This window comes from Apis cerana, linkage group LG16 (assembly GCF_029169275.1).
Source record: "Apis cerana isolate GH-2021 linkage group LG16, AcerK_1.0, whole genome shotgun sequence".
In the NCBI taxonomy this organism is placed as follows: domain Eukaryota; kingdom Metazoa; phylum Arthropoda; class Insecta; order Hymenoptera; family Apidae; genus Apis; species Apis cerana.
The window spans coordinates 756,225-773,344 of record NC_083867.1 but is presented as its reverse complement, the minus strand read 5'-3'; the positions used below and the strand labels follow the sequence as shown (position 1 = coordinate 773,344).

The window sequence follows — 17,120 nt, the reverse complement described above, 5'->3', positions numbered from 1 at the left end:
ATAAAGGCTATAGATTGAACAATAAAACTATACGTGAACAATTGGTACACAAGTCCGCCTCTTTTATATAAAAATGGAATTAATGTTTGTAGAATAGTAAGGAAAAAACAAAATACCAATTTTCCAAAATAAATTAAAAATGGGTAAAACGAGTTTCCGCTCCTCCAATCTTTTATCAGCAATGAAATGGTATGACAAGAGGGAAGTGTATATGTTGTTCACTTTCCACACTGAAGAATTCGTTGAAACGTCATTGTCAAGAAATGATAAAAAAAACCAAAGTGTACTGCCGATTATAATGGATTAATGAGAAATGGACAAAATGCAATTACCAACATCATTCATTCACAACGAAAAAATATAAAATGGTACAAAAAAATCAATGACAAAATTTTATCTACAATTAACTCGACTTTTAAATTTAGAAAATAACAATAACATTTCGAATAAACCAATCCATTTCGTCTTACTGGAAAACACTTTCTATTTTTACACAAATGAAAATACGAAACGAAAGAACTCGTTGCGAAGGAATGTTGTATGTTCAAAAAACGATAGGAAGAGCGAATCGTGATAATAATATCAGATTTGCGATGTTGATCTGTGTAACACATCATGTTTCGAACAATGTCACATGCAATATTATTATTAACAATTATTATTATCATACAATTATATTACATTATTATATTTTGTAACGTTATTAGATAATTACATAAAACAATTAAAAATGAGTGTGTTAGAAGTTTTTTTTCAATACATCATCAAAATAATTCGAGTTGCAATGATGCGTAAAAGGCCTCCGACAATCTTTCTCGACACGCTTGTAGCGAAAAAGTTGATATATATAAACACAATAGCGGTATATTTTGAATGTCCAATTTCGTATTTGGTCTTTCGTCCATCCGAGTTAAAAATACCAGAAAATACATTCCCAAGATGTATTAACCTTTGTTACAAAAATCTCTTCTTTTGATTTGATTTTTCTTTTTTCTTGTTACTCTATCATGAAAATTAATATTTCGTCGACATAATTGGGGATGAACATCTTTGTCAAACATTTCCAATATCATACTTGAAAGTATAGGTACAGATATAGAATTTTTTTACTTCGAGAATAATAATTTTTTGTTCTTTTTCAGTTAATTTTCTTGCTCGATCTGAACAAGTTTTTGATTTGTTTATGATATAATATAGATTTACTTTTGTTTACAATTTTTGCTATTTCACTATATGATTTCCCATCTTTATGCAGTCGAAGGGTAATTTCTCGTACACACTTTTGTGTTTCAGACTTTTTCGGATTCATTTTGAATATTATACTGCAACTTTTATGTTACTATCAATGATAGCTTGACATCAACTGAAAAATGCTTTAACTTAGTACCAGTATTTACATTTCTAAATGTATAAAATGTATAAAAACTATCAACAACGTATCAGCATTTGAATACTTTTGTAACATTATATATAATTATTCATATTGCTTACCGCGAAATCTCCTTCAGATCATGCACGCCACTCTACCAAGCACACTGCTAAGTATTTTAGTATTATTTCACTAGTGGTCGCAAGAATAATCTCCAGCATCATTTCCATCGTTATATTTTTGAAGTCTTCACTTGTCATCTCGCCACTTTATACGAACAGTTCGAATCTCTGTCGAGTAACAAGTACAACTATTAATTCTTTTCGACATTGAAACGAATTAGGGCAGAAATTTTATAAGTGAGTCATATAGCAGCGTAGAAAAAACCTGTTAACGAGGCCTATAATTAAAATAAATTCGAATAGATATCAAAGAGGAAAAAATGAGATTTTCCAGAAAGAAAAATATAAATACATCATCAAATTCTGCATCATCAAATTCTGATTTGGATATTGATGAAAGCAATAGTAGTGATAGTGAATGTAATGAAGATACTATTGACGAGATTTTACAAGAATTGGTCATTGAGGAAGAAAGAAATGTTGGCGATGCCGAAGAAAGTTCACAATTCAATTTAATAAATGGAATGAATTTGGCGACAAAAATCATTTTTTTTTTCGGGAGACAGGCAGTTTCATTAGACAATTATGGCAATATCCATATGATGTATTTGCTTTGTTTGTTGATGATGAAATAATAAACTTGCTTGTATTAGCGCAATAAAAGTTAAACAAATCTAAACTAAACCTATGCTCATGGATGCATAAGTAAATACCTAGTAATCTCGAAAAAATAAAAAAATTCTTAAGATAGAATTTGTAAAAGTAAATATAGCTGAATACTGAATAATATTGGTCAAAAAGCCTATTATACAATTTTCAATTATCATATATCATTATGCCACAAAATAGATTTGGATTACTATTGAGCAATTTTTATTCTGTCCATTATCTGTGATGATTGGCTTAGAAAAATATTTTCGACAAACTGCAAAAAAAATATTAAAAAAAACATATCATCGTGAGGAGAACATATTTTCCTTGATGAAACGTTGATTCTATAGCGCGGAAAATTCATTTTCAAACAATATATATCAAGTAAAACACACAAAAAAACAGGATCGAATTATTTAAATTATGCTCAGGCGATAAATATGGGGAATGAAAATTTACTCTGAATTGACACACAACATATGTCTACAATTTGCAGAGAAACTTTTCTATCAAGGTCGAACATTATATTGATAATTTTTATACAAATTATCAATTAGCTATATGACATCTAAACCGCAAGGTTCATATAGTTTGAACATTGAGAAATAATAAAAAAATTCTAAAACTCATTTTTCAAACTATTTGCAAACTAGGAAATTGTCATACTTAAATAGAGAGACGTGAGAATTTTATCCATAAAACATGTTCCCATTATGGTACCAAATAGAAAAAAACAGCATTTGTATTGTTTTTATAAATCAACAGTCATTCAAAACTAAAACCATTAGCTGTTCTTGAATACAATAAAGGAAAATGTGGTATAGATTATTCAGACCAAATGATTTTTTATACCACTACACAATTTTTTACACCACTACAAAAAAAGAAATCAAAAATTTCTCCTGGGAATTTCAGTTATAAACGCTTTAATGATTTAACAAAATTGCAACAAAGAAGAACATAAATATTAAAAGATTTAGATAATCATTAATTGCAAAATTGATAGGGTTGTTTGAAAATACAACAAAATTTTATTTTCAATGGAATCAGCATAATATCATTATTCGAAAAATTTATTTTGGAATAAGACATTCATGCAAATTATATTATTTAGATAAAAGACATCAAACAGACCGATCAAAAGCACGAAGGAAAAGAACAACTTTTTGTTCAAATTGTCTGAACCAACTTCAATTTTATATAAAATGCTTTAAAATTTTAAACAATTCTAAATAATTTTTTTAATAACTATTTTTGTATTATTTTTATAATAATTTAATAGCTTTATTACACCTTGTGAAATATCTTTCCAAATACTTTCAAGATTCTTTATAAATAGTCAAATTTACGTTTGCTGTTAATAATTGTTAATAATCGTATAAATAAATCTTTAATTGAAAAGTGTCCAGCGATTGTCAACCAGAAAAGATGTTATTCTGTAATAGGATAATGCAAGACAATTCCTAGAAAACATTATTGAATTGTAATTGTCTCACTCGCCCAATATTGCACTATCGTATTTCCATTTATTCCGACCTAAGCTGATACTTTGTAAGATAAAAAAATTTAAAAATTTGGATGATATCCAAAATAATATCCATCTCCAATTATTTTTCTCAAAAATCAATTAATTTTTATCAATTCAATATTGAAAATTTGCACACAGATACTAAAAAATTGTTCATAACAAGAATGACTACATCATTGATTAAAAATAAACTCGTGAATCAAATTTTGCATTTTGACATAATCTTGAGATTTTTTACTATATATTTCTTATTGTCTCAAGCTTTTATCCTACGATAACGAGTGAAACTGGTGGTAAAAAATTTGAGCCAAAAACGGTAAGTATTTCGTTCGGACCAAACATAAACAATACGAGCCTGGCTCGTGCACTTTGTTCGGGACAAACGTAAATAACACAAGCCTGGCTCATGCACTTTGAAATAAACGTAAACAGACAATAAACTCATGGTTCAGTTATTCTCGATATTTTCTTATTTTAGTTACGTGTAATTCTTCATTATGTTCGCACGTTTAGATTATAAAATTAAACAATCCTTATATTTACCATGTCAGTAAAAAGAAAATCTAATATTGATGATAATTGTGAGAAGTGTATTATTGTGTATTATAGTGATTCGGTAGATCTTTCTGATAACGAAAGCGATGATAGCGGTATTGTATTTCCTATACGAAAACGTCCGTGAAAATTAATCATTGAAGATGACTCCGATGACAGAAGATCAATCATCAATCGAAGCAATTATTGATGGATTTGAAAAGAAGAAAGCAACAAACCAAAAATCTGGGAGTATATGCAGACTCCTAGCAATTTTATATCAGTTAGGTAGAAATAAAAGACTTTTTTAATATAATTTTATACGATGTATTTTGACAATAATATTATCACAGAAACGAATCGGTAGGACAAACAATAATCAAAGAAAATAAAAGAAAGAAAATTGATGATACTTAGATACTTAGATAAATTCAATTGAAAAACCAAAAATTCAGATGAACTTATCTAAAAGAGTTATTATAGGAACACCGACATTCAGGAAAACTATATCACTGAAAAGATTTTTACAAATCATTAGGTTTTTCCATTTGAAATGGATATATGAAATGGATATATTATGTAAAGTCAAACTTGTTTATAAACTATTTTAATAAAAAATTCAAAGAAATATGTAATGGAAAAGAACATCGCGGTCGATGAATCGTTAACGAAATTTAAGAAACGCGTGTCTTATAAACAATTTAATCCCTCGAAAAGCGAGATTCGGAATAAAATTTTATAAACTGTGCGTGTCAGCATCGGACTATTGCCTAATTTTAATATTATCAATATATTCAGGTAACGATAAAGCAAATCTTGATTACAGAATTGATATAAAATTGGCCGAATTTGTTTTTAACTTTAATTGAAAATATAAAAATATAAATATATAATAAATTCTATTGGAACAGTACGTTTTAATAGAAAAAATATACCGGAATATTTTGTTAAAGCAAAATTAAAAAAAAAGGAATGCAGAATGAGAAGCTGCAATGCAAGCTGCATATTAATGTTGAAATGGAAAGATAAATGAGACCATATTCTAAAAGCACGAAATTATAGAAATGAATAAACAAAGCGGAAATGACTAAATCCTTTCAAGCCAAAATGTATTGTTGATTACAACAGGGGAATGATTGGCATTGATTACCAAAATCGGATATTAATACTTGAAAGAATGCCAAAACATCTTTTCTTAAATATTTCATATGGCACTTTTTAATTCGTATATTCTGTACAATAAAAACAATATCGAAAAGAAACAGAATTACACCGAGTATAGACTTCAAATAGCCGAAGCATTATTACAAAACCGTTACAAGATTATAAAAGACGAGGACAATTATCGAATGGAGACACAGCAATGAGACTACACGCGCAACATTTGGGACCATTTTTCGAAACATATAGATTTCATTGAAAAAAAAATCCAACAAGAGCTTATAAAGTATGTACAAAAAAATAAGAAACGTAACTGAAACAACGTGGAACTGTAAAAAATATCAAGTAGCATTGCATGTACTCATTGTTTTGAAAAATACACACAGTCGAAGATTATTAATTTTTTACGATAACGTTTTCTCTAAATATTATTGATTTGAACTAAGTATTAATTTACAAATTACATTATTCATTTTCAAATAATAAATCACTTTTGTTCACTGATGATTCGATCATAATTGCTTCCAGATATCTTAAAAGTTATTAGTTATGTTCAAACGTGCTTATTATTTCACTTTTCCTTTCGTTGCGCCCAAATATACATGTCATAAGACGCATACATTTTGCACAAGTTCGAACACACGGATAAAAATACAGCTAATGACTCGACGCATGATCGACCTTCTTTGTTTACTATGGCCGAGTAATAAGGAATTAACTGATAGGAAAAAGGATTAAACTTAATAAAGCTAGAGGATGAGATAAGATTCCCTCTGAAATATTGAAAAAAAGCTTCGAGGTCAATCTCCAGTTATACTATATCTTTAAGGATTGCATTTCGATTGGATATTTCTCTTGTGGTGTAGAAGATTGCTAAAGTATTATAGTTTCATTTCTTTCACCTCTTTCTTCGAATGGCAACATTTCATTATATATAGAATCTGAACACAGGATCTTCAGGATAAGATTTTCTGTAACTCATTATTGGATCAGTTGGAAAGCTAAAATACATTAACAATAATACGTTGGATATAAGGTTGCTCTGACTATTGCATTCTTTTCTCTTTTCTATATCACTTGAAAAAAAAAAAAGAAAAGAAAGAAGTATTTATATATATATAAACTCAACATTATTATCTATAAAGAAAATATTAACGAAAATAGAAATATGGATTTGAATTAAATAATAAAAAAACTAATGATAAATTCTCTTGATGTGCACTAACGAATTGTTCTGTTGATTCTAAAATTTATGGATAATAATGGCTAATGTATTTATAACTGGAATTTATTCTCTTGGTTAAGTTGCATAAACAATGCTCGGACTTTTTGATTCTGTTCCTTTTTAAAAAGTAAAATTAAAAAGAAAGATTTATTTATTATTTCGATCTAGACAATTTTATAATGGAACAATTTAGTTACATTTGAGTTAACAAAAATTTTGTTTTAAAAAGAAAGAAGGAAATAAATTTATTCTATAACAGATTGGAATAATGTATTTCTCTCTTTCATTTTTTTTTATGACAAAGCAATGAAAAACATATATAATTGTCAAAATTATTATACTATAACATTAATTAGAAGAGATCAATTAGATAATTTTATTACTTGATCTATTATCTCTCAAAAGTTTTATGATTTTATACACATATTTATACCATTCTTAACTATTAAATAAAACAAAAATTTTTCAAATATAAAATTAAGTAATTTTTTAACAAAATTAAAATTTTAATATGTCATATTGATATAAAATAAACACGTTTAATTTTTTATAGATATATGAAAACTAATCAATATATATTAATGATATATATATTATAATAATTTTTATAAATGTACAAAGAAAAATAATAAAATAACAATGATTTTCTTCTTAAAAGATTTTTATAGTACTACTATGTTAAGATATTATTAAAAACAAGTAATTGAGTGTTGAAAATGATGAAATGGAGCATATTGAATATATCTTTGCTCCTGTTTGGTTCTAGCTCTGCACTATCATTAAATATTTCCTCTAAATTTTATATTATACGATATAATTTATACTAATTCATCTTCCATTTATGAATAATGAATAAATTAAAATTTTTATTTTTTGATCTAAAAAATCTAAAAGATCAGATAAAGTCATAAGATTATTTTATGTTTTTTGTGGATAATTTAGTTTTTTTTTATTTTCTAAATAGAATGACGAATGAAAATTATTATTATTTTCAATGAATACTTTATTCAAAATTTTACATATTCGAAAAGAATCTGTATCTGGTTTTAGCATGATGATATTTCTATCCTAATAAACGTAAAATAATAAAAATAATATTTTAATAAAGAAAAAAATGAATATTGAAACCATGTACAAAATCTTTTGAAATATATAAAATTTCGAGTAAAATATTCATTAATATTAGATTTATGGATATATACTTGACTATATATTTTTTTTTACTGAAATCCGTCTTTTTGATGGATATTATTATATTAAAATGTAATTTTTTATAAATTATTTATTTAAAATCTATAGATTTTTATTTACCATTGTCTTCAATACATTTTTTACATGTAAACTCTATCTTGGATGTACTACTGCATATATACTTGTTAGATTTAATTTAAATATAGTTAGACTCCAGATATTGAATTGAAGTTAGTATTTTGTTGGTCATGATGGTTACTGCCCAATTCTTCAGCTGATTGAAAGAGAAAATTCTTTCGAATTTTGTTTATTCCAATTTATTAAAATTTTAATCTCTTTGTATAATAATCCAGGCATTGATGGCACTGTCAAATTTAAAAACAATTATAAAACACATAAAGAGACCATCTGGCCTGTTTTCACAGGATTTTATTTTCTTCATTATCAGCATTTTTTGTTTCACTTTCGGTTCCAATATCTGAAATAATACGTATTCTTTTTTTTTATTACGGTATGTATTGTGATAATTTTCATTCCCACTGTTAGAATCTTCAATTTCGTTTATATTGTTAAATTCTTCTTCTTTTTCGCATAATTTGTTTATATCAGAATCCGATCCAAGTCTTCATTTATGTTGTTATTTTATTATTCTTTTATTCTTTTTATTATTCTTTTATTCTTTTTATTATTCTTTTATTCTTTTTATTATTCTTTTTTATTCTTTTTATTATTCTTTTTTATCAATTCCATGTCTTTTGAGGACTTGCCCATAAAATTGTAAAAAAAAATATATTTTTTTTGGATAAGTTTTGAAAATATCTTAAAAAATTCAAATCTTCATTTACGAAAATAAATTTTTGCTAAACTTCCAAATAGCATTTATTATTTTTTTTTTTATAAAACGCATTGTTGAAATTATCTTTCACGTATTTGTTATTATAAAATAATAAGATAGATTTAAAATCAGATTACAAAAATTCTTTTCTCTGCAAAATTCGTTGAAAGGATTATTTGTTATCATATCACAATTATAAATAACTTGATTATGTATTTATTGTTAAACAGTCGTCATTTGCTTGGTATTGTTTTTTCTTATTCATTATTATTTCATTTTTGTTATTTCGCAATAATTGATTTATATAAATTATAATCCGTCAAATTGACGGATTTTCATAAAAATAATAATATATGCAATATCTAGAAATAATAAAATGTTCCAAAGAACATCAGAAATATATATTTGTTGCATTATATCAGTAAAAATCAATATAATATAATATTTAAAAAATAATATTTGCATATAGAATTTTTAAACATAAAATCGTAAACCTAGTGCTAAAAAGTTTCATTCATCATTCTATTTGGGAAAAAAAAATAGTCTTAGAACTTTGTCTTTCATAATTCTTACCATAATTCATTTTCATATATATATATTTAAGAAAAATTTCTTCTGATGCTCTAATTCGATAATGGAGTGAGTTTTCATCCGACAATCCATGACAAATTTATAATTCCAGTCTTTTTGATAAAGTATGACGAAAAGAAAGTTTGAATTTTCAAAATATTTTATCAATAATTATTGACAAAATTTATATATTAAAGATGATATTAATAATAACTGTTCTCGAAGAACTTGATGTGATGGATGATTCATTTGAAATTTCGAATGCTTCTTCTTGGATTCTTTTTCATTATCTTCATTAAAATATCATTCTTTCTTGCTCTTTTTGTGTACAACATAATATGAAAATCAAATTTAGATTTGTAATTTTTTGATGGATACTCTTCTACGTAACAAGTATATTTAAATGAAATACTTTCAACATTGTCATTGTTGAAGAATTCATTTCAAACTCATAATATATATTTAATGATCAAAATTTAAAATAATGAAGTGAAGAAAATTTAACTCCGGAATTCACACCTTTAGATGCTTTCCAACTTTTCTTTTCAGAAAAATTAGTTTCTTATATTATTACAGAGAAGATAAACAAAATTCTGGAATGCAAAGAAATAGTTTCTCATATTATTATAGAGAAGATGAACAATTATATTATATTTTAGATTTGTGAACGAAAATATTTCATCTAAAACGCATTCTCATATTAATTTTTGGAAGATTCATCAATATGTGAGATTTTATATGGATTTTTGGCCATCATCATGATGTTAATGCTGTTGAAATTGACTCTGAACGAATATTGACTGACCGACCAAATGATAAAAACTAACAATTTTCGAAAAATTATGACACGAGACAGATACATGGTATTTTTACAAATGTTACATTTTAATTATAATAATGTAAGAAGTGATGATTCATTATAATAAAAATATGATCTATAATTGATGCACTCAAGAATTCTTTATCACAATCGTTTCATTCCTTCAAATTACACATATCCACATTTATTCCTTCCAAAAAAAGTACATTTGCGTCAAATCTTTTATACTCTACAATTATAAAGGATTCTCAAAATGACGCAAGATTTTGCGCCATTTGTTCAGGAAAAAAAGACAGCTGACAGTTCAGCATTATTAAAAATGGAGCACTACAAAGCTTTTTGAAGTTTTTTCATTATTCAGCAATATTTTAAAAATAATGAAGGTTTGATAGCTACAGTTCACAATTTTCGCACAAAATATGATAGGAATAGTTATTTAACTTCATCAAGTGTGAAGAGTTAAAAAATTTAGAGACTGAATCAATTAATGATCCTAAGCACTCTGATTTTCGACAAGTCGTTCAACACATTGAAGCAGTTTGTTTGCATTGAGAGTATTATTAAGAATCCAAAGACATCGATTCAGCACCATGGTCAAGAATTGGACATTTCGAGAAGTTATACAGGATATTCTCACGAAAGATTTGCATTACAAAGTTCAATTGACTCAAGAATTAAAGCTTGCTAACCATGCACAACGAATAGAATTTCTTGAATGGATTATGAAATAACAACAAGTAAATGCTGATTTTTCGAACATCATCTTCAGCGATAAGATTTATTTTCATCTTAATGGATTGGTTAATAGAATTGTCGCATTTGTAGTTCAGAAAATCCACGAGTGATTGTTAAGAAATAAATGGATACACAACGCATTTGGTGCGGATTTTGGACTGAAGACATCATCGGATCATTTTTCTTCGAAAAATTCTTCGAAAATGCAGTTGGTCAGGCAATAACAGTTAATGATGCTCGCTATTATAATAATTCAGTTTTTCTGCCTAAATTACAAGATATGAATGTGGACGACATGTGGTTTCAACAAGACGATACCACAGCTCGAGAAACAATTCAATTACTGCACGTCATTTCCTTTAATTTCCGTTTTGATTATCAGAATTGACCAGATTGCGCGATTTAATGACTCTTTTTAGGAGGATTTCTTGAAGTCTGAAGTTTATATTGATCTTGAAGGAGGAAATTAAGCAACGAAATTCAGTCATATTTATGGAAAATCGTGGAAAATTTCAACAAAAGAGTACATGTGGCAACAAAGTCGTTAAAGGCCATCCGATATGCTATTCCATATATTACTTCACATTGTATACTTTATGAATGAATAAAGAATTTACAATTTTTAATTATAAACCTGTATTTTCTATCAGGTTTCATTTTTCATCTAAATTATTTCTTGCGTGAATTTTGGGATACTCTTTATTAATTTTTTTATAATTCTTCTTTTTTAAAATATATTTATTCGAAATCTATAATTTTTCTATATATATAAAATATTTATTATAATTATTTACTTGTTAATAGTTGTTTTGTTATTGTTGTTCAATTTTTCAATTTTCAATATTCAAATATATTGTAATTATCAAATTTAATTGCATTTTAAAACTTTAATATCAATTAATAAACAATATAATTTGGATTTGTTTTGAAATGGACAAAGTAATAGTAATTGGATTGTGTATTATTATAATGTGTTAATACATCACCGACGAGATTTATTACGCTAAAAAGTATTCAATCTCCAGCGATCATAATCTCCTGCGATGCCTCTCACGCGAAGTGCTTCAACTTGGAGTATTTAGCAAAGTTAAGAGTTAATAAAACTTATATTCAATCATATTTCTATTATTCTCCTTTTACGAAAGTCGACACTTGGAAATATTAATCATCGAATCGAGAATCTTTACGTTTAACTCAATTTCTACATTTCTAATTAATTGAATTAATCATTGGTTTAACAATTTTCTTGTCCAACTCAGAATTCAAGTAAATAAATCTTCAATTTTACAAGTCCTCACAAATTTTCACGCATTATCCTATGATCAAGAAAATTTATGACATACGATTAATTCTTGATAATCATCAATTCTTTGTATTTGTTTCTTCGTATTGAGGAATTTCTTCGAATTTGAGAATATTGCAAATAATTGACTGATCACGATCTTATTGGCTATTTTCGTATGCCATTGCAATTGTGAAGGGAAATTTTAATTTCTAAGGGCATGATTTTTCAAAAATTAAAAAAAATCATATCTAACTTTTCTATTGTAAACACTAACCACTAGATACGACAAATAGATAATTTTCTTGTAACAAATTGTGCTCTAATCATTGGATATTAATTTCATTGATTATCGTGAGAGATCCAACTCTCATATAGACACACATACCATGCATGTAATACATCCACCTATCGTTAAAAAAATGTAAATAATTTATTTAATTAAAAAAAATGTTTATTATTCACCTTAGTTATATTGTAAATAAACTAATTTAAAATAGATTCATGTGTATGTGCTATTTTTTCATTCACCAGAATGTGTGAAAAAAAATTATAAATCATATTGATATCAACATGCAACTTACGTTTTCATTTAAAACGAATTCACCTAAGAGGATTTGAAGAATATGAAATTTAAATCGAAAATAAAAATTGAAAAGAAAAGAAACTGATAATGATATCGAAAGTCCTAATATATTAAAGAATAAAAAATGAAATATATGTTACTGAAACTTTAATATTCCAATTTTCATGTATCACGCAATTATCGTATACTATTATTATTGTATTATATTTAATATTATATTTCCTCGTTGAAATAAATCTCCTAGGAGATTTAAAGGTAGGGTGTTTCCCACATGAATCACAGAACATTAAGTAGAAGAATAAATACCAAATTTATTGAAACAAAATCAATAATATGAGAAAATTTAAAAAAACATAAAATTTATTTGTTTAGCAGTAGATATTTGATCAGGAAGAAAAATGAAACTTTTTCCGTATAACAATACACTGGATTTCACATAATTACGTAAATCCATTGTGCTTGCATATCATGGAGGTACGCATTCTTTTAGGAAAAATGCAAAACATACATTCAGAATTTTATTTAAATTCACGAAAAAAAATCGTTATTATTACTGATAATGAGACTAATTTTTCGAAAATGTTCAAAATATTTGGTATAAACAGCACATCAATGAATTAAATATTAAATATATAATAAAGAAAAGGAAAAGGAAAAAACAAAAAAAACAAGGGAAGAAGAATCTTAAAAATGTTTCTTAATATCTTTTTTCCACGGTATCTTCATTGTTCAGCTCGCATACTAAATTTATGATTTTAGATACGATACAAGGCAAAGAAATAAAACATTTTCACAAATACAAAATAATATAATCGAGAAATATAATACATTATGAAAAGCAGCAGGAAGGACAAAATCTGAATTGAAAAATTATTTTAAATCCTCCTAAAAATCGTTTTAAAAATGATGACAATGATGACATGATTTGTATTGAAAAATATTTAAAATGTCACCAAAGCAATATATTACAAGATAAAAAATGTGTATTTTGCGGCTTATTATTGTCAAATATTTTAGCAGTGAGAAGAAAATTAAGGAATTTGATTAACGAAAATTGGATATGTTGTAAATCAATTTTTCATTCTCGAAACAGATGAGATAGATGCAATAGCAGTATTATTATATTCCCGATTTAAAAATAAGTGATTCGAATGTATAGAATTATATGAACAAAAAAATAATAATAAGCATATTTAAAAAAAAAAATAATTCAAAAATTAATTAGAAAAGCAACAGCAATTTCCGCAACAGAATTTCCGCAACGACAAATGAAAAAGATTTTTTTGATTTTGGAGATAAAAAATGTGTATTTTGTGGCTTATTATTGTCAAATATTTTAGCAGTGAGAAAAAAATTAAGGAATTTGATTAACGAAAATTGGATATGTTGTAAATCAATTTTTCATTCTCGAAACAGATGAGATACATGCAATAGCAGTATTATTATATTCCCGATTTAAAAATAAGTGATTCGAATGTATAGAATTATATGAACAAAAAAATAATAATAAGCATATTTAAAGAAAAAAATAATTCAAAAATTAATTAGAAAAGCAACAGCAATTTCCGCAACGACAAATGAAAAAGATTTTTTTGATTTTGGAGATAAAAAATGTGTATTTTGTGGCTTATTATTGTCAAATATTTTAGCAGTGAGAAGAAAATTAAGGAATTTGATTAACGAAAATTGGATATGTTGTAAATCAATTTTCCATTCTCGAAACAGATGAGATACATGCAATAGCAGTATTATTATATTCCCGATTTAAAAATAAGTGATTCGAATGTATAGAATTATATGAACAAAAAAATAATAATAAGCATATTTAAAGAAAAAAATAATTCAAAAATTAATTAGAAACACAACAGAATATCCACAACAGCCAATGAAAAAGATTTTTTTGATTTTGGAGAAAATAGCTCAAGCCAAAATCAGGAATTGCGATACAATGACAACAGAGGGAATCAGTAAATGATCTTTCCTTTAATAAATAAATAATCATTTATATATTTTTATTTATATTTCTAATTTTTTGATATTTTAATTTGATATTTTAATTTGATATTTAATTTGATATTTAATTTATTATAATATTTTAAAAATCAGAACACTGATTGGAAAATTTTTGAAAAATATTTAGGGATAAAAAAATTTGTTATCAATACAATATCTCAGACAATGCTATCCTCAACGCCAATGGAGTGATTTTTCTCGTATACGATAACAATCAATGCAAAAAAGCAACATGATGACATGTTCGAAAAACGTGTCATTTTAAAAACTAATGTAAGTTCTAAAAATATAGTAACATTAGGAAAAAAAATAGAGTACAGAATATCAAATTAAAAAAGATGATTATTACTTTCATATTAATTTTTAATATTTTCTTTATTTTTGTGAAATATTCATGATACTAAAATATATTTTACTTACAAAAATATTAGACAACAAGACCTATTTATTTCTGCGAAGAGAATAGAAAAAAGATAAAAGACAAGAAGATATAAAATGATCACTGAAATAATTTGTCATAATTTGTTTATTTTCAATTCTTTTTATTTTCTTTTTTCATATAGAAATATTTGGAAATTAAAATGGCTATATATATTATGTTCAGAAACGAGAAAAATTCATTAGATTTTTCTATTCCAGTGAAAGATCAATTATTGAATTTCAGAAAAAAAATACCTTTTTAATGTCAGAGTTTCTTTAGCAATAACATAATTCAGAATCAATTGAAAGAAGTGAATCAATCGGCGATCTTTCCAGAGAAGATCCTGTACGCACTAACATAGTGGTAGAAACTATAAAGTATTCTTGATCCATCTATCTTTATCCGTCATTGCTTATAAAACTCTATTTTTAAAATTTGAAATTTATAAATAACAAATTTTTATTTGATAAGTTAATCTAAAATTTGTTAATTTCAATAATTTATCATTTACGCATTACTATGACATCAGACGATGATTTTGACTTCCTGAAAAATTTCTAGAATCTTATATTCATCTGATTCAGAGGTAGATTCAATGTAAAATTGGTAAGAGCAGCATGACGAAGATACACTATTTCAATATGTATTATTGAGAAGATTATAAGGGATTATGTCTCTTTTGAAGAATATCAATAACATAGAATCTTGACAGAAATAGATTATGATAATATTTTTTCAATTTTTAAGTTATTTCTAAACCATTATATGATTGACTTTATCGTATCTGAAGCTAACAAATATGAAAAATGTGAGACATAAGCACCTTCACTGGTTTTTAGAAAGCACAAACAACAATGGACACCAACAACCCGAGATATAATGAACGTATAATAAGTCCAGAGAATGATTTTTGAATACTGATGGATCAACTCTGTTCAATCGATAATCGATTACAGAAAATAAATACATTTGTAGAAAAGATAAACAGAAATTTTCAAAAAGTAGAAAAGAATTAACAATAGATGAAAGTATAATTCCATGGTCGATTAAAATTTTGACAACGTGTTCCAAATAAATATAAATATGATTTTTATAAGCTAAATTTTAGAAGGATATACTTCTAAGCTAAATTTAATCCGGCATAAATCCAAGCGCAATAAAACAATTACATTCGCATAGTGTCATTATCCATGGAATTCATGGATAATCTATTATACGAATTTTGTATATTGACAATTATTACATTAATATATCGATAGCTAAAGAGCTTTTTCAAAACAAAAAAAGATGATATAATTAGTATACAAAAAAAAGATATAAAATTTATATAAAATGGATATATGAAAAATTGATGTTAACACAACATATAAATTTCGCAAGAGTTCCCTTATAGATATCATTACCACAGAATACAAATCTGTACAAAAACCGGATGTTCTCCCAAGCTATAATGTAACCAAAAAAAAGAAATCAATCTTTCTGACCTGAAATGTCAGTCTGCTATAATTTATAAAGAAAAACCATTAAATGGTACAGGAAGATAGCATTAGACTTAATCTGTGATTAATGAATGCATAGTGCCTATATGCTATATAAATTTGCCACTTATATCCTAAATGTGTGTATCCTAAAATTTTGTAAAAGAATAATTGATGTTCTTTTGAAAGTTGAAAATAAAATCTTTCGCCAAAATCTTTTATTTATATATATATAAGATATAAGAAAGATAGAATGCTATCAAAAAGACGAAAAGAATCAACAGTTATTGCTCACCCTGTAGAAATAAACGTGTTTTTCATACAAGATCCAAGCTTTCAGAGAAGAGATCAGAGAAAAAACTTCATCAAGAGATTTACTTCTGCAAGAAAAAAATGGAACTAGGAGATGAAAAGAAGAAAAATATAAAAAATATGGAAAGATAGAAAAAGAGAGGAAATATAATGATGCAAAAAGAAAAAATATAATGACATAATGTAAATGAAATGAAATGTAATGTAATATTATAATGAAATATAAAAATGTAATAAATTGTAAAAATATAACGAAATTATATCAATGAATCATATAAAAATATAAT

The 17,120-nt window shown here is 25.7% G+C and overlaps 1 long non-coding RNA gene across 1 annotated transcript in view; it reads right to left on the bottom strand.

The window, feature by feature from the left end:
• Positions 1–618: 618 nt before the first annotated feature.
• LOC114577057 (uncharacterized) overlaps positions 619–17,120 on the bottom strand; it is a 96,167-nt gene continuing 79,665 nt past the window's right edge. The window contains exons 4-5 of the long non-coding RNA XR_009832983.1: positions 1,492–1,659; positions 619–1,363 (exon numbers count right to left, since the gene is read on the bottom strand). This is a non-coding gene — a long non-coding RNA (uncharacterized LOC114577057). The remainder of the gene's footprint in view (positions 1,364–1,491; positions 1,660–17,120) is intronic.